The sequence below is a fragment of the Phyllobates terribilis genome, unplaced genomic scaffold (genome assembly GCF_046119375.1).
Source record: "Phyllobates terribilis strain yellow unplaced genomic scaffold, ASM4611937v1 Scaffold_4__5_contigs__length_816908805, whole genome shotgun sequence".
Taxonomy (NCBI): Eukaryota; Metazoa; Chordata; class Amphibia; order Anura; family Dendrobatidae; genus Phyllobates; species Phyllobates terribilis.
This window is the reverse complement of record NW_027362764.1, coordinates 403557771-403581012: the sequence shown is the minus strand read 5'-3', so window position 1 is coordinate 403581012 and position 23242 is coordinate 403557771. Positions and strand designations below refer to the sequence as shown.

At 46.5% G+C, this 23242-nt stretch overlaps 1 protein-coding gene and 1 long non-coding RNA gene across 3 annotated transcripts in view; one reads left to right on the top strand and one right to left on the bottom strand.

Annotated features, from left to right (window-relative positions):
• The window catches only part of LOC141265442 (uncharacterized), a 135350-nt gene extending 129292 nt beyond the window's left edge, over positions 1-6058 (bottom strand). Inside the window, exon 1 of the mRNA XM_073678556.1 lies at positions 5923-6058. The gene's annotated coding sequence lies outside the window, so the exon portion shown is untranslated. The remainder of the gene's footprint in view (positions 1-5922) is intronic.
• LOC141265443 (uncharacterized) overlaps positions 6035-23242 on the top strand; it is a 136593-nt gene continuing 119385 nt past the window's right edge. The window contains exons 1-2 of one of the 2 annotated variants that reach the window (XR_012320097.1): positions 6035-6187; positions 9263-9379. This is a non-coding gene — a long non-coding RNA (uncharacterized lncRNA). The remainder of the gene's footprint in view (positions 6188-9262; positions 9380-23242) is intronic. The other variant, XR_012320098.1, reaches the window with a different exon arrangement.

Sequence of the window (23242 nt, the reverse complement as noted above, 5' to 3'; positions counted from 1 at the left end):
TCTTCCCAGTAGTACAGGACAGCACAGTTCTAATGCAAAGGCACATTAATGAACACAGCATTCTTTACAGAACCTTTCTGCCTGACAATATTCTGCACCGTTAGTTCAGGAACTCTATCTGACCTGTGCTTAGCTTCACTCCTGACTTGAATCCTTTTCACTTGCAGGTGCGCTTCTGTCAGATGCAGAACACACACACCACCTTTCTCTTTGGCTCCAGCCAGACAGTAAACAACTTCCCCACAATCCCCCTGGGGCTCTGCTAAAACACTCCCCTTCTTCTGTGACTGTGTTAACCCCTTTAGTTGCTGGATGCTTCTGGAGCACAACACTTCCTGCCTCATGTGCCTGTGTTACTTCTAATAGTTGCTGAATGCTTTTAAAGCAATAGCACTACATCTGCATGTCACACTCTTCCCTCATTTTTGAATGTCGTCCACGATATTCGTCTTAATTGGTCAATCTGACCAATTCTAAGACAGTGGTGAAAGTTGGATAACTTTATATACAAATTAGCATTGTGAAATTGGTATAACGTTCATAAACATTGATAACAACCTAATCTTACGACCTTTTTCTTGTGGGATACCTGTAAGAAATAAACAATTAACACAATTAAAACAATCAGCATCTCTTCAGCTGGAACTTTTCGTACATCTTCAACCCGCGCTCTCTCTTTATGCTTTAACAATTCTTTGTTTCTACAAATTCTTTTTAGGAAAATCAAAGCATGAAAACAAGTCTTTTTGGGGCTAGTGAAGGGGCTTCTCAGCCTGTCAGGGGTGTGAGCGAGTGTGGTGCCACATCAGTGACTGAGTGGGCCACCTAGGGGAAAGGGGTGAATATTAATTTTACATTTACATAAGCTTGACTACTGATTGAATCACTGATGACATCGCAGAGGAGTGGGAGGGATTATGGGCAGTGGAAGGGGTGAATATTAATTTCGCATTTACATACACTTGATTTACCGGCGTGGGGCTATAAATTTTCTAGGTCTTACATCAACACAACGGGGCAACGTAAACAATAAACGTTACATATTCTAATTGCTGCCCAAGCCCTATGTAAGGATATCATTAGTATGGTACGCAAAAATGACCTCACAGATTCCCTTTAAGTGGCAACTACTTTGAGTGCTAATATCTTCGTAATATAGAAGCGTAATTAAAAAAAAAATGTTTTATTTCTTTCTGCAGCAACTATTATATTGTGTGTCCAAATCAAAATGAAAAATTTTGTGAAAGGTATTCTTTAATGATTCCAGCGCGTCTGAAAAGTGACAATAGTCTCTGTGCACCTCACCACAAAACTTACTCCAATCAGAGTCTGGAGTAAGATTTCTAGCATGAATTAGATGACCTTTGGCATCACAAACTTAGCACTGTCCCAACTCCACCCATTTTGTCAGAGCGGGACGAAACTTGTATAAAAATTCCCAAAGTCCAGGGCCATATTTTGCACTTGGCACTGGAAGTCCGGTGCCTAGGGTGGCTAGTTGTGGGGGGAGGCATCGCCAAGCCTAAAGTAAAAAAAACTGTGTGGTGCAGGGCGAGGCGGGGGGTGGAGAGTTGGACTTAGGGAGGAGGAGCGGGGGGGCCGCACAGTCTGCCAGCATTCATTTGTATTTGCGTCTGAGAAGTCGCAAAACCAAATGTAGATGCTGGCGCCCGGCACTTTCGGGATCAGGTCCCTGCCTGACGTGCAAGCGTGACGAGGTTATCTCATCACGCAGCAGACATCATCAGAGCGCCGCAGAGGATGGGAGGGCGCGGGAGCTGGAGTCGGGAGACGGTAGGCATTCGGTGAGCTGAAGAGATGGGCATATTATAGACGGAGGGTCTTAGTATGGAGACGGCCCTCATGGGGGATGTGGTCTAGTATGGAGATAGGGCAATTTAGTTGGGTTTGGGGTGGCTCTTTATTAAGAAGGGACAGTAAATGAAGGGTTGGGGCTCTGTATGGAGATGGGACTGTATAGGGGGACTATGTGAAGATGGAAGTTACAGTGCTGGCCAAAAGTATTGGCACCCCTGCAATTCTGTCAGATAATGCTCAGTTTCTTCCTGAAAATGATTGCAATCACAAATTCTTTGGTATTATTCTCTTCATTAAATTTGCTTCCAAGGAAAAAACACAAAAGAGAATGAAGCGAAAATCAAATCATTGATCATTTCACACAAAACTCCAAAAAAGGGCCGGACAAAAGTATTGGCACCCTCAGCCTAATACTTGGTTGCACAACCTTTAGCCAAAATAACTGCGAACAACCGCTTCCGGTAACCATCAATGAGTTTCTTACAATGCTCTGCTGGAATTGTAGACCATTCTTCTTCGGCAAACTGCTCCAGGTCCCTGATATTTGAAGGGAGCTTTCTCCAAACTGCCATTTTGAGATCTCTCCACAGGTGTTCTATGGGATTCAAGTCTGGATTCATTGCTGGCCACCTTAGAAGTCTCCAGTGCTTATTCTAAAACCATTTTATAGTGCTTTTGGAAGTGTGTTTTGGGTCATTGTCCTGCTGGAAGACCCATGACCTCTGAGGGAGACCCAGCTTTCTCACACTGGGCCCTACATTATGCTGCAAAATTTGTTGGTAGTCTTCAGACTTCATAATGCCATGCACACGGTCAAGCAGTCCAGTGCCAGAGGCAGCAAAGCAACCCCAAAACATCAGGGAACCTCCGCCATGTTTGACTGTAAGGACCGTGTTCTTTTCTTTGAATGCCTCTTTTTTTTTCCTCTACACTCTATGTTGATGCTTTTTCCCAAAAAGCTCTACTTTTGTCTCATCTGACCAGAGAACATTCTTTCAAAACGTTTTAGGCTTTCTCAGGTAAGTTTTGGCAAACTCCAGCCTGGCTTTTTTATGTCTCGGGGTAAGAAGTGGGGTCTTCCTGGGTATCCTACCATACAGTCCCTTTTCATTCATACGCCGACGGAGAGTACGGGTTGACACTGTTGTACCCTCGGACTGCAGGGCAGCTTGAACTTGTTTGGATATTAGTCGAGGTTCTTTATCCATCATCCGCACAATCTTGCGTTGAAATCTCTCGTCAATTTTTCTTTTCCGTCCACATCTAGGGAGGTTAGCCACAGTGCCATGGGCTTTAAACTTCTTGATGACACTGCGCACGGAAGACACAGGAACATTCAGGTCTTTGGAGATGGACTTGTAGCCTTGAGATTGCTCATGCTTCCAAAAGCACTATAAAATGGTTTGAGAGAAAGCACTGGAGACTTCTAAGGTGGCCAGCAATGAGTCCAGACCTGAATCCCATAGAACACCTGTGGAGAGATCTCAAAATGGCAGTTTGGAGAAGGCACCCTTCAAATATCAGGGACCTGGAGCAGTTTGCCAAAGAAGAATGGTCTACAATTCCAACAGAGCATTGTAAGAAACTCATTGATGGTTACCGGAAGCTGTTGTTCGCAGTTATTTTGGCTAAAGGTTGTGCAACCAAGTATTAGGCTGAGGGTATGTAGATGGTGGCTATATAGGGGGATTGTGTGCAGATGGGAGCTATCTAGGGTGACTGTGCAGATGGGGCTATATAGGGTGGCTATGTAGATAAGACTATATAGGGGGATTGTGTGCAGATGAGGCTATCTAGGGTGTGTGCAGATGGGGGACTGTGTGCAGATGGGGGACTGTGTGCAGATGGGGGACTGTGTGCAGATGGGGGACTGTGTGCAGATGGGGGACTGTGTGCAGATGGGGGACTGTGTGCAGATGGGGGACTGTGTGCAGATGGGCGCTATATAGGGTGAATGTGTGCAGATGGGGGCTATATAGGGGATATAGGGGCGACTGTGTGCAAATGGGGACTATATAGGGGACTGTATGTAGATGGTGGCTATATAGGGAGATTGTGTGCAGATGGGTGCTTTCTAGGGTGACTGTGTGTAGATGGGGGCTATCTAAGGTGACTGTGTGTAGATGGGGGCTATCTAAGGTGACTGTGTGTAGATGGGGGCTATCTAGGGTGACTGTGTGCAGATGGGGTTAATATAGAGTGACTATGCAGATAGGGCTATATAGGGTGACTGTGCAGATGGGGGCTATCTAGGGTGACGGTGTGAAGATGGGGGCTATATAGAGAGACTGTGCAGATGGCGCTATATAAAGTGACTGTGTGCAGATGGGGGCAATATAGAGTGACTGTATGCAGATGGGGGCAATATAGGGGGACTGTGTGCAGATGGGGGCTATATAGGGGACTGTATGTAGATGGTGGCTATATAGGGGGATTGTGTGCAGATGGGGCTATCTAGGGTGACTGTATGCAGATGGAGGACTGTGCAGATGGGGGCTATCTAGGGTGATTGTGTGCAGATGGGGCATATATAGGGTGAATGTGTGCAGATGGGGCAATATAGGGGACTGTATGTAGATGGTGGCTATATAGGGGGATTGTGTGCAGATGGGAGCTATCTAGGGTGACTGTGCAGATGGGGCTATATAGGGTGACTATGTAGATAAGGCTATATAGGGGGATTGTGTGCAGATGAGGCTATCTAGGGTGTGTGCAGATGGGGGACTGTGTGCAGATGGGGGACTGTGTGCAGATGGGGGCCTGTGTGCAGATGGGGGCTATATAGGGTGAATGTGTGCAGATGGGGGCTATATAGGGGATATAGGGGGGACTGTGTGCAAATGGGGACTGTATGTAGATGGTGGCTATATAGGGAGATTGTGTGCAGATGAGTGCTTTCTAGGGTGACTGTGTGTAGATGGGGGCTATCTAGGGTGACTATGTGCAGATGGGGACAATATAGAGTGACTATGCAGATAGGGCTATATAGGGTGACTGTGCAGATGGGGGCTATCTAGGGTGACTGTGTAAAGATGGGGGCTATATAGAGAGACTGTGCAGATGGCGCTATATAAAGTGACTGTGTGCAGATTGGGGACTGTGTGCAGATGGGGGCAATATAGGGGACAGTATGTAGATGGTGGCTATATAGGGGGATTGTGTGCAGATGGGGGCTATATAGGGGGACTGTGTGCAGATGGGGGCTATATAGGGGACAGTATGTAGATGGTGGCTATATAGGGGGATTGTGTGCAGATGGGGGCTATATAGGGGGACTGTGTGCAGATGGGGGCTATATAGGGGACAGTATGTAGATGGTGGCTATATAGGGGGATTGTGTGCAGATGGGGGCTATATAGGGGGACTGTGTGCAGATGGGGGCAATATAGGGGACAGTATGTAGATGGTGGCTATATAGGGGGATTGTGTGCAGATGGGAGCTATCTAAGGTGACTGTGCAGATGGGGCTATATAGGGTGACTATGTAGATAATGCTATATAGGGGGATTGTGTGCAGATGAGGCTATCTAGGGTGTGTGCAGATGGGGGCCTGTGTGCAGATGGGGGCTATACAGGGTGAATGTGTGCAGATGGGGGCTATATAGGGGATATAGGGGGGACTGTGTGCAAATGGGGACTATATAGGGGACTGTATGTAGATGGTGGCTATATAGGGAGATTGTGTGTAGATGGGGGCTATCTAGGGTGACTGTGTGCAGATGGGGACAATATAGAGTGACTATGCAGATAGGGCTATATAGGGTGACTGTGCAGAGGGGGCTATCTAGGGTGACTGTGTGAAGATGGGGGCTATATAGGGGACTGTGTGTAGATGGTGGCTATATAGGGGGATTGTGTGCAGATGGGGGCTATCTAGGGTCACTGTGTGCAGATGGGGGCTATCTAGGGTGACTGTGTGCAGATGGGGGCTATATAGGAGGATTGTGTGGAGATGGGGCAATAGTATGGGGTCTCTGGAGATGAGGCAGTATGGGGGGGCTCTATGGAGATGATCGCTATATAGGGAGACCTTTTGGAGATGGGGCGGTATAGGGGATCTCCAGCATATATAGTAGGGAGGGGGGAGGAAGTGAAAGTGATCACCTGAAAAAGTTTTTCATACTCAACCCCGCCGATCAGCTGTTCTCGGCGCCAGTAGTAGGTGGCCTAAACTGCTCAGTTCCGAAGCTGCTTCATCTACTGAGAGTGGCTGCAGCCGGATACTACACATCCGCCCCCTATTCAAATCAATAGGAGGCGGATGTGCAGTACCCGGGAGCAGCAATTATCAATAGATGGAGAAGCTCCGGAACAGAGCAGATTAGGCCGCCTGCTGCGGGCGCCAAGAACAGCTGATCGTCGGGGTTGAGTATGAAAAACTTTTTTTTTAAATAAAATGAATTAAATGAGTGAGGGGAGGGGGGGAGCAAATGAGGATGAATTGAGACTGGGGGATGGGGTACAGTGAATAATTATGAATTGAGACGGTGGAATGGGGTACCGTGAATGATTATGAATTGAGACTGGGGGGGTGGGGTACAGTGAATGATTATGAATTGAGACTGGGGGGGTGGGGTACAGTGAATGATTATGAATTGAGACTGGGGGGTGGAGGACAGCAAACAGTGATGAATTGAGACTGTGGGGTGGGTGACAGCAAACAGTGATTAATTAAGACTAAGGAGTGGGGAACAGCAAATTGTTATGAATTGAGACTGGGGAAGGGGTACAGCAAACGGTGATGAATGGAGACTGGGGGATGGGGTACAACAAATGGTGATGAATTGAGACTGGAGGGTGGTGTACAGCAAATGGTGATGAATTGAGACTTGTAGTGGCGAAAAGAAAATGTTAATTACTTGATCGTGAGGGAGAGCAAGTGGTGATGACTTGAGGGTGGGGGAGAGCAATATTATATTAATAGAGTCCCTATATTACCTGTACACTTACACTATACACTGTATATTATGTACAGAGCTCCTGTGTATAATGGTACTTATGGTAATATTAGTATTGTGGGTTTTTTTTTTATTAATGATCAGTATTTAGTATTCGGTCACTATGAGGTGGTGATATGTGGTCTGGTCTTGGTGTGGCGGTATTTGTCCCCTGTATGTGGTATTATTCGGCCACTATGTGATGGTAATATGTGATCTGGTCATGGTGTGATGGTATTTATCCCTTGTATGTGGTATAATGATCATTTAAAAAATGTATATGACGCATTCCCTTAAAGAAAAAAAAATATACCTAAAAAGAGTATTGGATAGTTTAAGAAATGTTTAATAGGTTAGAGTAGAGTAGGATCCGGCCAAAAGAGTGTCCCTGTCATGGTGGCTGCTTTAAAAAATCTTTTGGCCAAATTGAAAGAGCTGATGACTATGCGTGTGATATGGTGTTCGGTGGGAACTGTTAAGTTGGTGAGAATTTGGTGTAGAACTGGAGTTTTTCCAAGAGTGGGCGGCGGGACTGTGGAAGGTCCGAGGGGTGGAGACGAAGCTGGGATGCAGGCGGAGCATGGGTGGAGTTTAACGGGGCCCAAAAATTTTGGCAGTGTGGGGCCCTGAAATTCCTGGTGGCAGCCCTGTGTACACATAAAAAGGGATACCAGCATAATTGCATTTGAAAAACTGTGCCTCTACACAACTAAGTTTTCCTAATTACTTGTTTTTAAATACATGGTGTATTATGACATATTTGCTATGAAATTTTATAGTGTATATAACCTAAACTATATAACAGAAGATATAAATCTCCTATTCTATGTACATTTATTAAGAATTGCATTTCATGTGTCAGTCATAAGCTGAAGAACATTGCAGTAAAATGTACCAAATTTATGATGAGGTGCACGTCTGTCTTATGGAATACCTATCATGTACTAATCACTTCTAGTAAAAACGCAAAAAATGACAATATATGAAGTTATAAGACTTCTCTCTAATACACATCATTAGCAGATACCGTAATTTCCCTTAGTATTTCAGTGAAGCAGATTTTACTTTCACTTTAACAGATCTTGGGTTATTTTCTTCTCCAGAGCGCTACCAACTGAGAAGGGTGAGCTGATTTTTTTTGTAAATTCAATTGGACATAGAATATAATAGGATAGAGAACCCATTAACCTATTTCTTGTTGCCAAAATTCATCAAAAGTCAAACTACCATGGTGAATTCATTAAAGGGGTTGTCCGGCACCTAAAATGTACTGTATTTTCTAACTGTCTATCTTTACACCCTAAACACTTTTGTAATTTGCTTTATTACACAATATCCTACACTTCTTATCTACCTAATCCCTAAATGTGTTTTTTTTTTTTACTGTACTTCTGTAAGGTGCCCAGGGCGGTAGCCGTGGGCAAGCTGCTGCTTCTACACACCCTGGCACCCCAAAAATAAACAGTGTCCCAGTCAATATGTAGTGTGCTGTGATGTTTGCTTGGTACTCACTTGTAGGCCGGAGGCCTCCACTGCATCCACGTCCTTAGGTTCAGGATCAGCCGCACACACATCAGGGGACACCCGGTTTGTTATAACAAGTTCAACTTTACTGGACAGTTCGGATAAAACAGTCTTTAACACGCAGTTTCGGGTACAGCACCCTTCAGTTACAGTTTCATCAATACAGCACATTTCAAGCCTCTGCTTACGTTCAGCTTGGACAATCTCTACACTTGATCTTCATGTCAGCCCAAGGGATTTCCCATCCGGCCCAACAGCATTCTCGAGATCCATTACGTTTCCTTCACGTGTTTCCCCATCTGGCTTCCTCTGTATAGAAGGGGATAAGGCATACTTCCCAGTGGCTAGTTCAGGCCATAGGCCCCGACGTTACAGGAGTGTACACAGAAAATTCTGTATGACCTCATGCTGTCAGAACGCTATGTGCTTCACAGGCCTCAGCGCACTGCCACTTGAACTTCCACTTGACACGAACCTCACATACTAACTCTGTCTGACTAAAACCAGGAAATGCTTCCCCTTTTTGCTTGACCTCTCCACCTCCCATGCTGGGCTGGTCGCAAACATTTAACTGTATCTTTTCCTGCAGTCTGTTGCTGTGACGATCTAATCTTTCACCTACATTCCAACACACAGCTGCATTACTTTCCTACATTAACACTATACTAACAATACTTATACTACCAAGCTAACAGGCCTACCACTGCCTATCTGTAACTATTCTGGATCCTGAAGTTCCTATCTATCACTACCTAAATACTAACTTATATCCTATACTTTCCCTTAACCTGAGTTGAGTGCACCAGGTTACCTTAGGCATTACCAATACACTACCCACACAGCAGCATCAGTACTTATAACACTCTATGCATTTTACATTTAACATTATACCGTAAAAACACAATACAACCGCATGTTAATATTCGCACTACAATTGTTTCTCACTGCTTCTATATCTCCCTCATTACGATGTCCTCTTTCAGTTAGAAGCTACGGCAACGAAGATAGAAGCAGAGTGCCGGTGCTCAATTCACATCTATTACAGCATCCATCACCCAGGATCCAGGACAAGTTGAGCGGGACAGTAATGCAAAAAACTAGTGAGTAACTGCAGCGCCCTTTTGATTTCCTTTTCCAGGAGTGGCGATGGACGGTGTGGGGAGTGAGTGCAGCCCCAGCCTCCAGTGATGCGAAATGTCACAGGAAGTACAGTAAAAAAAACACATTTAGAGATTTGGTAGGTAGGGAGAAGTGTAGGGTATTGTGTAATAAAGCAAATTGCAAAAGTGGTTAGGGTATCAAGGTAGATAGTTAGAAAAAACTTTTTAGGTACCGGACCACCCCTTTAATGTATCCTATAAGCAGCAAATCAACATATGCAAATGTGACAAAAATTTTCCTCTCCTGTCAACCAGCAGCATATACATTACTAAATATAGAATACTATTATATCCATATAATAGTATGTCTAGCATATTATACAGCCCAAGTAAAGGAGAAGGATAGAGCTGCTTCTAAAAAGTTAATTTACTAGAGGTGAACATATTTCGTTTAAGAAGTAGCTGTGTCATCATGTTTTTGTTGCCCCATCTGAGAGCAGCATGATATAATCCATGATTCCAGTGATGCATCACTTACTGGGCTGCTTGTTGCACTGATGATAAAATCACATTTTTTATCTGCTGCAGATCTACCAGTTCTGGGTTCAAAGAGCTGGGTTCAAAGAATCTCAGAGTAGGGAAACCATTTATTGTTTTATTCAACAATGCGTTTCAAGGTCAGACATGCCTCTTCATCAGGTCAGTTACTTATGAATACTTATGTCAGGCAACTTGTGCAGGAGAGAATTCACCCCTTCCTTGGCAGGCTGTGCCTGAACAGCTGGATTTATACATACTCAAACAGGAGTTGTGCCTTGACACAATCAAGAAAGGTGAGTGTATACATACATTCACCCACTGCTCCCATTTCTTGACGCTATTGCCCTATGAGCATGTTGTTTGTTTCCTTGATCTCTCCAGTTTGGAAGTGTAACATCTGGGACTGATCACACTTTTGCCACAGTCGCTAGGCCATACTGGATTCATGCTGTGGTTGCTCGTTGGCAACGCAAGAGTTGTTCTGTTAAGCTCTAGTACGGCTTTGACTTGTGTTCCTTCAGCCAGTTTTCTTATTGTTCTGGCAGCTTATTAGTTAATTATAATTGATTCTCTGGTGTAGTTTCTCCCTACTTAAACCTCCATGACCTTAGTGACACAGTGCCCTGATATAAAAAGCCAGCATGACAAAATGGGAGGAGTTTTGACTTCAAGTGAAGGAACGAGCAGGATGTGCATTAAGGAAGAAGCTGAGGCCAAGTTGACAGGCCGTGGCAGAAGTCCCGAGGCAGCGGGTTTGGGTGACTGGAAGCAGAACCCAGGCGGCGCCAAGCTAGTTCCAGAGTTTAGACGCCGCCGGTCAAGACCCAAAGATCAAATCCACACCAGGCAAGTTCCGGAATCCAGGCTATGCCAGGCAAGGCCCGAATACCCGACTTGCGGTGGTAAAGACCTCAATACTAGACTACGCCAGTCAAGAGCCAAGGCAGCCTCCATCCCACCGGGTGCCAGAGACAAGCATTGAAGATACACGAGAGGACTTCACTTTGCTCGGGGGTGGACGCCTGTGGTGACAAGCGGGAGGCGCGAGTGAAATGAGCCGTTACTTCCACAACGCACGTATGGTATAGGCTTTCGTGTGGGCTAGTACAACAGACAGGGCGGGGGCCTATTGAAGTGAAGGCAGCCCAGCAAGCCTTGTTAGACTTTGTCAGAAGGACTTGCGGCCTAGCAAGGAGAATCGGAGACCCCCGCTAGGGCCTGTGTTAGAAGAAGCGATAATACAGTGACTTTCTCTAGTACTAGTATCATCTCCTTTGTCAGAAGTTATAAGAGCGTTTAAAAGGAGACTATCATAGCAGTTACAGAGAACCTGAGGATTTATTGTATATTTGTTATTGTATATTTCATGCTGTTATTATCCTGTTTAGCATTAATTGCTATTGGTATAGTTACCACAACTTGTGCTTTATCTGTGCGTTACATCTAGTGATGGGCAAACACTAAAATGCTTGGGTATTCGTTGCTTGGCTCGAGCACATTGGAATACTTGGGTGCTCGACCCGAGCAACGAGCCCAATGTAAGTCTATGGGAAACTCGAGCATTTTTCAGGCGGCTCCCCCCGGCAGTCTGCAGAGGGCCATTTCTGACTACCAGGTCACTGCTGTCAACAACGTTGTCAGAAGTATAACACCACTTTTATGGACTCACAATAAAACATGCAAAAACGAAACCAAAATGGATTTTCCTGAAAATATGCGAACGCCTTTACCCCCCCAAGGTGGTTTGCACGTTAATGACCAGGCCAATTTTTACAATTCTGACCACTGTCACTTTATGAGGTAATTACTGTGGAACGCTTCAACGGATCCAACTGATTCTGAGTTGTTTTTTCGTGACATATTGTACTTCATGATTGTGGTAAAACTTCTTCGATATCACTTGCGTTTATTTGTGAAAAAAACAGAAATTTAGCGAAAATTTAGCAATTTTCAAAATTTGAATTTTTATGCCCTTAAATCACAGAGAAAAAGTACAGACTAAAAGTTTGGACACACCTTCTCATTTAAAGATTTTTCTGTATGTTCATGACTATGAAAATTGTACATTCACACTGAAGGCATCAAAACTATGAATTAACACATGTGGAATTATATACTTAACAAAAAAGTGTGAAACAACTGAAAATATGTCTTATATTCTAGGTTCTTCAAAGTAGCCACCTTTTGCTTTGATGACTGCTTTGCACACTCTTGGCATTCTCTTGACGAGCTTCAAGAGGTAGTCACCGGAAATGGGTTTCACTTCACAGGTGTGCCCTGTCAGGTTTAATAAGTGGGATTTCTTGCCTTATAAATGGGGTTGGGACCATCTGCTGTGTTGTGCAGAAGTCAGGTGGATACACAGCTGATAGTCCTACTGAATTGACTGTTAGAATTTGTATTATGGCAAGAAAAAAGCAGCTAAGTAAAGAAAACAAGTGGCCATCATTACTTTAAGAAATGAAGGTCGGTCAGTCCGAAAAATTGGGAAAACTTTGAAAGTGTCCTCAAGTGCAGTTGCAAAAACCATCAAGCGCTACAAAGAAACTGGCTCACATGAGGACCGCCCCAGGAAAGGAAGACCAAGAGTCACTCCTTTTTCTGAGGATAAGTTTATCCAAGTCACCAGCCTCAGAAATCGCAGGTTAACAGCAGCTCAGATTACAGACCAGGTCAATGCCACACAGAGTTCTAGCAGCAGACACATCTCTACAACAATTGTTAAGAGGAGACTTTGTGCAGCAGGCCTTCATGGTAAAATAGCTGCTAGGAAACCACTGCTAAGGACAGACAACGAGCAGAAGAGACTTGTTTGGGCTAAATAACACAAGGAATGGACATTAGACCAGTGGAAATCTGTGCTTTGGTCTGATGAGTCCAAATTTGAGATCTTTGGTTTCAACCACCATGTCTTTGTGCGACGCAGAAAAGGTGAACGGATGGACTCTACATGCCTGGTTCCCACCGTGAAGCATGGAGGAGGAGGTGTGATGGTGTGGGGGTGCTTTGCTGATGACACTGTTGGGGATTTATTCAAAATTGAAGGCATACTGAACCAGCATGGCTACCACAGCATCTTGCAGCGGCATGCTATTCCATCCGATTTGCGTTTAGTTGCTCCATCATTTATTTTTCAACAGGACAATGACCCCAAACACACCTCTTGGCTGTGTAAGGGCTATTTGACCAAGAAGGAGAGTGATGGGGTGCTATGCCAGATGACCTGGCCTCCACAGTCACCAGACCTGAACCCAATCGAGATGGTTTAGGGTGAGCTGGACCGCAGAGTGAAGGCAAAAGGGCCAACAAGTGCTAAGCATCTCTGGGAACTCCTCCAAGATTGTTGGAAGACCATTTCCGATGACTACCTCTTGAAGCTAATCAAGAGAATGCCAAGAGTGTGCAAAGCAGTCATCAAAGCAAAAGGTGGCTACTTTGAAGAACCTAGAATATAAGACATATTTTCAGTTGTTTCACACTTTTTTGTTAAGTATATAATTCCACATGTGTTAATTCATAGTTTTGATGCCTTCAGTGTGAATGTACAATTTTCATAGTCATGAAAATACAGAAAAATCTTTAAATGAGAAGGTGTGTCCAAACTTTTGGTCTGTACTGTATGTCACACAAAATAGTTAATAAATAACATTTCCCACATGTCTACTTTACATCAGCACAATTTTGGAACCAAACTTTTTTTTTTTATTAGGGTTAAAAGTTGCCCAGCGATTTCTCATTTTTCCAAAAAAATTTACAAAACCATTTTTTTAGGGATCATATTACATTTGAAGTCACTTTGAGGGGTCTTTATGACAGAAAATACCCAAAAGTGACACCATCCTAAAAACTGCCCCCCCTCAAGGTGCTCAAAACCACATTCAAGAACATTATTAACCCTTCAGGTTCTTCACAGGAATTTTTGAAATGTGGAAGAAAAAAATTAACATTTAACCTTTTTCACAAGAATGTTACCTTAGACCTAATTTTTTTATTTTCCCAGGGGTAACAGGAAAAAATAGACCACAAAATTTGTTGTGCAATTTCCTCTGAGCATGCAGATACCCCATATGGGGAAAAACTACTGTTTGGGCGCATGGCAGGGTTCGGAAGGGAAGGAGCGCCATTTGACTTTTTGAATGTAAAATTTGCTTGAATAATTAGCGGACACCATGTTGCGTTTGGGGAGCCCCTGATGTGCCTAAACAGTGGAAACCCCCCACAAGTGACACCATTTTGGAAACTAGACCCCTCAGGGAACTTATCTAGATGTGTGTTGAGCACCTTGAACCTCCAGGTGCTACACTGAAGTTTAGAACATTGAGCCGTAAAAAATAAAATTTTCACATTTTTGTAACAAAAATGTTTTTCAGCCTCCAATTTTACATTTTCACGGGGGTTACAGGAGAAATTGCACCATGCAATTTGTTGTGAAATTCCTCCTGAGCACGCCGGTACCCCATATGTGGGGGAAAACCACTGTCTGGGCGCACGGCAGAGCATGGAAGGGAAGGAGCGCCATTTGACTTTTTGAATGTAAAATTTGCTTGAATAATTAGCGGATGTGCGCCTGATATGCCTAAACAGTGGAAACTCCCAACAAGTAACACCTTTTTGGAAACTAGATCCCTCAGGGAACTTATCTAGATGTGTGGTGAGCACCCTGAACCCCCAAGTGCTTTACAGAAGTTTATAGAGCCGTGAAAATAAATAAAATCAAACTTTTTCCACAAAAATGATGTTTTAGCCCCTATTTTTTTTATTTTCACAAGGGTAAGAGGAGAAAATGGACCCCAAAAACTTTTGTGCAATTTCTCCTGAGTACGCCAATACTCAATATGTGGGGAAAATACAGTGTTTGGGCACACGGCAGAGTTCAGAAGGGAAGGAGCACTGTGTGACTTTTTGAATGCAAAATTGGCTGTAATCGAGAGCGGACGCCATGTCGCGTTTGGAGAGCCCCTGATGTGCCTAAATAGTGGAAACCTCCCACAAGTGACCCCATTTTGGAAACTACACCCCCCAAGGATTTTATCAAGGGGTATAGTGAACATTTTGAACCCAGAGGTACGACAGAATTTGATAGCATTAGGTCATCATATTGAATAAGTTGTCATTAGTCTTGAGCGGAAGTGCTCGCTACTTGAGTTTGCATCGGTTACTCAGGTATGCACCATGTATCACACGTGCTCGAGTGACATGCTCGAGTCCCCGCCCGCATTTTTCACGGTTATTAGACACCCCAAAAAAACCATGGGGGGTCCGCTTGTGCATGGCAGGCAATCCCCGCAAGGTTTTTTGGCTGCGAAGCATATGGGGCAGAGACTCGAGCATGTCACTCGAACACCTGCGATACTCAGTGCATACCCGAGCACCCGATGCAAACTCAAGTAGCGAGCACTTGCACTCAACACTAGTCACCATATCGTCATCTTTTTTTTTACTTTTGAAAAAAAAAACAACCCTAACCCTAGCCCATCGCTAACCCTAGCCCAACTCTAACCCTAACCCCAACCCTATCCCAACTCTAACCCTAGCCCAACCTAACCCCTAGCCCAACCCTAACCCTAGCCCAACCCTAACCCCAAGCCCAACCCTAGCCCAACCCAAACCCTAGCCCAACCCTAATTCTAGCCCAACCCTAACCCTAGCCCAACCCTAACCCTAGCATAACCCTAACCCTAGAGTTTATTTTTTACGCCGTTCCTCGTGCGGTATAAGTGATTAGACAACTTTATTCTTCGGGTTGGTGCGATTACAGCGATACAGGAATCATATCGGGTTTTTATGATTGACAGCTGTCTCACACTAAAAGATTCTTTTATTTTGCAAAATCTAGTTTTTGCATCTCCATATTTTGAGAGCTATAATTTTCCCATATTTTGGCCGACAGTGTCATGTGACGGCTTGTTTTTTTGCGGGATGAGTTGACGTTTTTATTGGTACCATTTTCAGGCACGTGACATTTTTTGATCGCTTTCTATTCCGATTTTTGGGAGGCAGAATAAACAAAAAACAACAATTCAGGAACTGATTTTTTTTTTAAATTTTTATGCTGTTCTGCGTGTGGTAAAATTGATAAGGTAGCTTTATTCTTCGGGTCAGTACGTTTACAGCGGTACCACGTTTATATTGTTTTTCTATGTTTTGGCGCTTTTACACAATAAAAGCTATTTAATAGAAAAAATTATTTTTTTGCATCATTTTATTCTGAGAGCTATAACTTTTTTAATTTTTGGCTGATGGAGCTGTATGGTGGCTTGTTTTTTGCGGAACAAGATGACGTTTTCAGCGGTATCATTTTTATTCATATTCGTCTTTTTGATCGCATGTTATTCCATTTTGTGTTTGGCGGTATGATGATAAAGCATCTTTTTTTGCTTCGTTTTTTTTTTTCTTTTTTTACCGTGTTCACTAAAGGGGTTAACTAGAAGGACAATTTTATGCGTCAGGTCGTTCCGGACGCGGCGATACCAAATATGTGTACTTTTATTGTTTTTTTTTTTCATAATAATATTTATTGATGGGTACATTATATTTTTATTTTTGGTGGATTATTTTTTTTTCAATATTTTTACAATTTCTTTCTTTTTTTAACACTTTTTTTACTTTTATGATTTGTCCCACTATGGATCTTTCACTTTTTTTTTACTCTGATCGCCTGTATAGCATAGGGATGGAGCACCATCCCTGTGCTATACAGGCTGTCAGCGCTGCAGATGCAGAAAATACTTTGGTCATACACTGCGCAATACAAAGTATCTTCCTGCTGTCTGGTGACCCGGATGTTGTCATGACGTCATCGGGTCGTCATGGCAACATCCGGGAAGCCGCGGCAGACAGTGTTGGATGCCGGCAGGAGAGATGAGTATCACGATCACCTCGCCTTGCCCCCGCAATGCTGTGATCACATTGCGGGGGTTAATGTGCCGGGAGCGGTGCGGGACCGCTCCCAGCACATAGCACCGTGTGTCAGCTGTGACAGTCAGCTGACACCTGGCGGTGATCGCGCCCATACATAGGGCGAAATCAACAGGGCGTACTAATACGTACCTGGCTCTTAAGTCCCAGGGCGCAGATACGTATTAGTACATCCTGGGTTTTAAAGGGGTTAAAGAACATCCTTTCCAGGGTAGTGACAAGTCCCAGGGCGCAGATACGTATTAGTACATCCTGGGTTTTAAAGGGGTTAAAGAACATCCTTTCCAGGGTAGTGACTTGTATATAAGGCAAAATAAATAACCAAAACCATACTCCTCCACACCTTGGGCTATGTTCACACTTAGCGTTTGTGAAGCATTTTTGCACTTTTGCATTGCTTCCAACCGTCACAAATGAATTCACCGGGAGATGTCATTTTAACATTTAACAACCTTAACTGGCCATGTGGTGTGTGAGACATGATCAGACACATCCTGTTTCATTTATGAAGGAGGGACTCTCAAAGTCACAAAGCCTATTTTTATAGGGTCATCAGGCAGCCTTTACTATTCTTAAAGGGCCAGCAGTCTGCCCTCACTATTCTTAGAGAGCCATCAGCCGGCTATGCTTTGTTGTTCCCATTACTAAAGAGTGGGTCTCCTATACTGTTATTGTGTATGCAGTGAGTGGCAGGGCTGTCCAAAATTTGGACGCACCTCAATGCCCCTTTAAAAATTTGGACGCACCCCAATACCCTTTTGAAGAGACTTAGAGGAGGGCCTCCTGAAAACAATGTTCCCATTATTAGGAAGTAGGTCTCCCATAGTGTTGGCCTATGCAGTGAATGCAAGGGTTCCCAAAAATCTGAGGCACTCCAATGCCCTTTGGAAGAGACGTGGAGGTCAGAGGGCCTCCTGAAAACAATGTTCCCATTATTAGGAAGTGAGTTTCCCATTATGTTTGCCTATGCAGTGAATGCAAGGGTTGGCAAAAATTGGGAGGCACTCCAATGCCTCTTGGAAGAGACATAGAGGGCCTCATGAAAAAATGTTCCCATTATTAGGAAGTGGGTCTCCCATAGTGTTGGCCTATGCAGTGAATGCAAGGATTGCCAATATTTTTAATAGTTCCGCAACAAGGGCCTTCTGGTACTGCCCCATTTTTGTAGACCTGTCCGCCTCAGGAATAAGAAATATAAAGTTCTCCTTGTAGCGTGGGTCTAGAAGTGTCACCAACCAGTAATGACTGTCACCCAAAATTTGTGTGAGAGTATGTGTGAGTGATTGAGTGTGTGTGTGTGCAGGCAGATATCATTGTGTGATGCCTGTTTATATGTATTTTTGTGTTTCAAATGTGTTTATGCATGTATGTATATGTCTGTATATGTTTGTGTGTGTGCGTGACTGCGTGCGGCCTCCTGCTGTGTATAGATGGCGCCGTGCGGCCTCCTGCTGTGTATAGATGGCTACGTGCTTCCTCCTGCTGTGTATAGATGGCTATGTGCGGCCTCCTGCTGTGTATAGATGGCACCGTGCGGCTTCCTGCTGTCTATAGATGGCGCCGTGCTGCATTCTGCTGTGTATAGATGGCACAGTTCGGCCTCCTGCTGTGCATAGATGGCTACATGCGGCCTCCTGCTGTGTATAGATGGCTACGTGCGGCCTCCCGCTGTGTATAGATGGCACCGTGCTGCATCCTGCTGTGTATAGATGGCACCGTGCGGTCTCCCGCTGTTTATAGATGGCACCGTGTGGCCCCCTGCTGTGTATAGATGGCTACTTGCGGCCTCCTGCTGTGTATAGATGGCACAGTGCGGCCTCCTGCTGTGTATAGATGGCTACATGTGGCCTCCTGCTGTGTATAGATGGCACCGTGCGGCCTCCTGCTGTGTATAGATGGAACCGTGTGGCTTCCCGCTGTCTATAGATGGCGCCGTGCTGCATTCTGCTGTGTATAGATGGCGCTGTGCGACCTCCCACTGTGTATAGATGGTGCCGTGTGGCCTCCTGCTGTGTATAGATGGCACCGTGCGGTCTCCCGCTGTGTATAGATGGCACCGTTCGGCCTCCTGCTGTGCATAGATGGCTACATGCGGCCTCCTGCTGTGTATAGATGGCTATGTGCGGCCTCCCGCTGTGTATAGATGGCACCGTGCGGCCTCCTGCTGTGTATAGATGGCTACGTGCGGCCTCCTGCTGTGTATAGTTGGCTACGTGCGGCCTCCCGCTGTGTATAGATGGCACCGTGCGACCTCCTGCTGTGTATAGATGGCTGCGTACGGCCTCCTGCTGTGTATAGATGGCACCGTGTGGCCTCCTGCTGTGTATAGATGGCTACATGCGGCCTCCTGCTGTGTATAGATGGCACCATGCGGCCTCCCGCTGTGTATAGATGGTGCCGTGCGGCCTCCTGCTGTGTATAGAGGCACCGTGCTTTCTCCCGCTGTGTATAGATGGCACCGTTCGGCCTCCTGCTGTGCATAGATGGCTACATGCGGCCTCCTGCTGTGTATAGATGGCTACGTGCGGCCTCCCGCTGTGTATAGATGGCACCGTGCTGCATCCTGCTGTGTATAGATGGCTACGTGCGGCCTCCTGCTGTGTATAGATGGCACCGTGCGGCCCCCTGCTGTGTATAGATGGCACCGTGTGGCCTCCTGCTGTGTATAGATGGCACCGTGCGGTCTCCCGCTGTTTATAGATGGCACCGTGTGGCCCCCTGCTGTGTATAGATGGCTACTTGCGGCCTCCTGCTGTGTATAGATGGCTACGTGCAGCCTCCTGCTGTGCATAGTTGGCTACGTGCGGCTTCCCGCTGTGTATAGATGGCACCGTGCGGCCTCCCGCTGTGTATAGATGGCTACGTGCGGCCTCCTGCTGTGTATAGATGGCTGCGTGCGGCCTCCCGCTGTGTATAGATGGCACTGTGCGGCCTCCTGCTGTGTATAGATGCTACATGCGGCCTCCTGCTGTGTATAGATGGCACCGTGCGGCCTCCCGCTGTGTATAGATGGTGCCGTGCGGCCTCCTGCTGTGTATAAAGGCACCGTGCGGTCTCCCGCTGTGTATAGATGTCACCGTTCGGCCTCCTGCTGTGCATAGATGGCTACATGCGGCTTCCTGCTGTGCATAGATGGCTACGTGCGGCCTCCCGCTGTGTATAGATGGCACCGTGCTGCATCCTGCTGTGTATAGATGGCTACGTGCGTCCTCCTGCTGTGTATATATGGCACCGTGCAGCCTCCTGCTGTGTATAGATGGCACCGTGTGGCCTCCTGCTGTGTATAGATGGCACCGTGTGGCCTCCTGCTGTGTATAGATGGCTACATGCGGCCTCCTGCTGTGTATAGATGGCACCATGCGGCCTCCCGCTGTGTATAGATGGTGCCGTGCGGCCTCCTGCTGTGTATAGAGGCACCGTGCTTTCTCCCGCTGTGTATAGATGGCACCGTTCGGCCTCCTGCTGTGCATAGATGGCTACATGCGGCCTCCTGCTGTGTATAGATGGCTACGTGCGGCCTCCCGCTGTGTATAGATGGCACCGTGCTGCATCCTGCTGTGTATAGATGGCTACGTGCGGCCTCCTGCTGTGTATAGATGGCACCGTGCGGCCCCCTGCTGTGTATAGATGGCACCGTGTGGCCTCCTGCTGTGTATAGATGGCACCGTGCGGTCTCCCGCTGTTTATAGATGGCACCGTGTGGCCCCCTGCTGTGTATAGATGGCTACTTGCGGCCTCCTGCTGTGTATAGATGGCTACGTGCAGCCTCCTGCTGTGCATAGTTGGCTACGTGCGGCTTCCCGCTGTGTATAGATGGCACCGTGCGGCCTCCCGCTGTGTATAGATGGCTACGTGCGGCCTCCTGCTGTGTATAGATGGCTGCGTGCGGCCTCCCGCTGTGTATAGATGGCACTGTGCGGCCTCCTGCTGTGTATAGATGCTACATGCGGCCTCCTGCTGTGTATAGATGGCACCGTGCGGCCTCCCGCTGTGTATAGATGGTGCCGTGCGGCCTCCTGCTGTGTATAAAGGCACCGTGCGGTCTCCCGCTGTGTATAGATGTCACCGTTCGGCCTCCTGCTGTGCATAGATGGCTACATGCGGCTTCCTGCTGTGCATAGATGGCTACGTGCGGCCTCCCGCTGTGTATAGATGGCACCGTGCTGCATCCTGCTGTGTATAGATGGCTACGTGCGTCCTCCTGCTGTGTATATATGGCACCGTGCAGCCTCCTGCTGTGTATAGATGGCACCGTGTGGCCTCCTGCTGTGTATAGATGGCACCGTGTGGCCTCCTGCTGTGCATAGATGGCACCGTGCGGTCTCCCGCTGTTTATAGATGGCACCGTGTGGCCCCCTGCTGTGTATAGATGGCTACTTGCGGCCTCCTGCTGTGTATAGATGGCTACGTGCGGCCTCCTGCTGTGTATAGTTGGCTACGTGCGGCTTCCCGCTGTGTATAGATGGCACCGTGCGGCCTCCCCGCTGTGTATAGATGGTGCCGTGCGGCCTCCTGCTGTGTATAGAGGCACCGTGCGGTCTCCCGCTGTGTATAGATGGCACCGTTCGGCCTCCTGCTGTGCATAGATGGCTACATGCGGCCTCCTGCTGTGTATAGATGGCACCGTGCTGCATCCTGCTGTGTATAGATGGCACCGTGCTGCATCCTCCTGTGTATAGATGGCTACGTGCAGCCTCCTGCTGTGTATAGATGGCACCGTGCGGCCTCCTGCTGTGTATAGATGGCACAGTGTGGCCTCCTGCTGTGTATAGATGGCACCGTGCGGTCTCCCGCTGTGTATAGATGGCACCGTGTGGCCTCCTGCTGTGTATAGATGGCACCGTGCGGCCTCCCGCTGTGTATAGATGGCGCCGTGCTGCATTCTGTTGTGTATAGATGGTGCCGTGCTACATTCTGCTGTGTATAGATGGTGCCGTGCTTACAATTAATGTAAGGCTATGTGCCCACGATGCAGAAATGCTCAAGATTTTTTCCTGAGCGTTTCTGCATCTCCCTGGCAGAAAAAACGCATGCGGATTGTACATGCGGATTGTACATGTGTTTTTCCTGCCAGGGACAAGCGAATGTGAAGCGTTCTTCACATGCATTTCCGCATGCGGGTTGTCAAGCGCTTTCCAAGCGATTTTAGCATCACTTGAAAAAGTACTTGACAACTTGGTCACACTGTATAAATCCATGCAACCGGTCCACAGGTCCTTTAGTCTACCGCGAGCTGCCGGCATGCCAGGACACACTGGATAAAGACACCGGGGACCATCAGAAGGTAAGTATAATATTTATTTTTTATTTTTTTATTTTTTTACAGGTTCTGTGGTACCCAGGTCCAGAGGAGAGTCTCCTCTTCTCCAGACCCATGTACCATCCGCACATTGAAACGCATGGAATCCGCATGTACATCTGCAGCGATGCGTAATCCATGCGTTCCAATGCAAGTCAATGGCGGCAAAAATGCCGCGCTTCCGCAAAATAATTGGTAGTGCTGCGGATTTGCCGCTGCGGAATTGCCGCTGCGGAAACGCTTAAAAAAATGCATAGTGGGCACACAGCCTAAAAAAAATTATTATAATTAATATATTAATATTGTGCCAAATAAATTTCACGTGAACTATCACATGATCAATCACGGGATCTTGTGACATGTGATAGATCAGGTGTGTGTGTGCATGTGTGTGTGGAGGTGATGGGGCCTGCGCCTTCTAAACTGCCCGGGGCCCTTGCTACTCTTAATCCACCCCTAATTATGGTGTCATCGCCGCTCACCATCTTGGTGGTGTCCTGAAAGTTTTGGAGGATGGTACCTATGTCTGACATCCATGTCCACTTCTGATGTCTTATGTGTGGAGTCTGAACTGAATACCGACGGCCTTGTTGATGCTGGTACTCAACAACTGCCCTCTTTTGCTCACAAATCCTTCCCAACATCTGCAGTGTAGAGTTCCAACGCATGGGGATATCACACACCAGTCTGAGCCGGGAGCTGCAAAGGCTGCTGAAACACGGCAAGGACGGCGGAAGCTGTAGATGACTTTCTAAAATGGGCACACAGGCGGTGTACTTTAACAAGCAGATTCTGAGTAGGATTTGAGAAACCGCTGAACCACAAGGTTAAGCACAGGAGGAGGATGAGGTGCAGGAGCTGTAGACTGTGGGGGCAACCCTGATTGCCCTAGGGCCCGCAATCCTTGGCGTCGGAAGGACGTGTTCCGTCCCAAGGTCCGACTGGGTCCCAGCTTCCACTATGTTTACCCAGTGTGCCGTCAGCGAGATGTACCCTCCCTGCCCACAAGCACTTGTCCACGTGTCTGTGGTTAGGTGGACTGCGTTGTTGAAGGCATGGCTACTGTTTTGGGACACGTGCTTGTGTAATGCGGGGACGGCACACCG